At 38.7% G+C, this 1,896-nt stretch overlaps 1 pseudogene; it reads right to left on the bottom strand.

The window, feature by feature from the left end:
• Positions 1-18: 18 nt before the first annotated feature.
• Positions 19-661, bottom strand: LOC123255682 (annotated as a pseudogene).
• Positions 662-1,896: the final 1,235 nt, after the last annotated feature.

Below are 1,896 nucleotides of genomic sequence, written 5' to 3'. Positions count from 1 at the left end.
ATATATATATATATATATACTTCCTGTATTAGGATTCATTAAGAATGACAGGAAGTCCTCCACATGGTTTTGCATATATTCAGCGATTTGACTTCTTAAGGTGGCCACAGTCAGGAGGCATTCCTGTTCCTTTAGCTGGTCTTCAATAGCTTGGTACATACAGTGGCCATCTGATGGAATCTGTTTTATCTCTAAATGTCTAGCTGCCAAAATGCGCGCAAGTTTCTGATTTTCTAGATGTCTAGCTCCAGATAAGTTTTCAATTTCTGCTTCTGCTATCCTTTCTTCTCTTTTCTTCTCAAATGCAGCTTTCTTCTCCCGCCTCTTCTGTACTTTTGATATCCGAGGTTGCTGATTCTCAATATCCAAACATGCAATGTTAACGACAACAGAGTCTATCTTATTCTTTGCATGTGAAGTCAGTTTCAAATGCTCCAATTCTTTTCTGTGTTTCTGTTTCATTTCTCCTTCCAATTTAGCAACATCCTCAATCAATTATTTCCTCCTCTTTTTGTCAGTCTTGGGAACAGCGTTTTTTCATGCTTTGAATTTTGGCCTGCAGCTCCTTCTTCTCCTTCCAATGCTGATGCCACTTCAACAGCTGCTTCTGCTCTTCTTCCTCTTCCTCTTCAGGGAGCTCCTCAGCAGTGACAGACTCCATGACTACCCCAATTCTAATTTTTAAAGACTGAATTTCTTTTATAAACTTTGGTTCCTCCTTTTCCATTTGACCCATTCTACTTTTCATGGCACTCTTTCCTTCATTAGATTTGTTTTCTCTTTTTCCAGTGTCAGTTCAGTTTTTAAAAAAATTTCTTTTCTTCATTTGGATTTTTGTACCTTTTTTCCAGTTCACTAATTTTGTTATTTATGTTGTTTTCTTCTTGCATTTCTTTCCTTTCTTTCCCCCATTTTTCTTTGATCTGTCTTATTTGACTTTTGAATTCCTTTTTTAAATTTTTCCAGAGCTTGAGAACTATTCCCATTTTTTGGAAGTTTTGCATGTGGTTTTTTTGGATCTCACCATCTTTTTTTGATTCTGTGCTTAACTGTGTGTCCTCATTGAAATTTTTGAGCATTAAATGTTTCTTCTGCTGTTTGCTTAATTACTGAGCTTTTTGCCTGTGGAATGGGAATTCTGAAAGTTGTTTACTGAATCTACCTCATTACTCTTGACTTGCTGGGTTTGTCAGCTATTTTTTTGTGAGCTATTTTGCCCTGGGGCTAGGTCTGGTACAAAGCAAGGCAGGCTTGAAAGGGGCCAGTGCTCAGGATTTCCAGACATCAATGTGCATGGGTGCTAGGACCTGGGACTTCAAAGGATGATCTCAGTTGCTCTTTTACTGGTGTATATCTAGGAATTAGCTTATACCCAATTGTGAAACCCAGCACAGTGGGATGGGGTGTTTGGCCAGGACTCCTCTGTGTGCAGTTTTGCTTCCAGCTTCCCCTTTTCCCATGAAAATCAACTCTATCTCCATACTTTTCATGTTTTGTTCAGTGGGAGATCCTCCCCTCTGGCCCCACCTTCTTGATTGTCTTTCTGTCATTTTGAGGTGGTTTTTGAAGATTGGGATAGAAGGACTGTCACAGGGGTTTCATCTTTTGTGGTATTAAGCTACCATTTTTTCTCTACCCCAACCCCTTGGTTCACATGTATTTGTTCTTACTGAAAACATAATAATTGGCTTTTCTTAATCAATCTGAGTTGTCTCTAGTAGACTTGGACTATAAAGAAGATCTCTAAGTTATCTCCTAGTGCTGGCATTTGTTAATTTTAGGAGCATGTCAAACCCCATTTGCTTTTGGCCAAATATAGGTTAATGGTAATAGAAAGTTTATCCTATGAATGATCAGTGTGTGTGTGTGTGTGTGTGTGTGTGTGTGTGTGTGTGT

Source organism: Gracilinanus agilis, unplaced genomic scaffold (genome assembly GCF_016433145.1).
Source record: "Gracilinanus agilis isolate LMUSP501 unplaced genomic scaffold, AgileGrace unplaced_scaffold5004, whole genome shotgun sequence".
Taxonomy (NCBI): domain Eukaryota; kingdom Metazoa; phylum Chordata; class Mammalia; order Didelphimorphia; family Didelphidae; genus Gracilinanus; species Gracilinanus agilis.
This window is presented reverse-complemented; position numbering and strand designations above follow the sequence as displayed.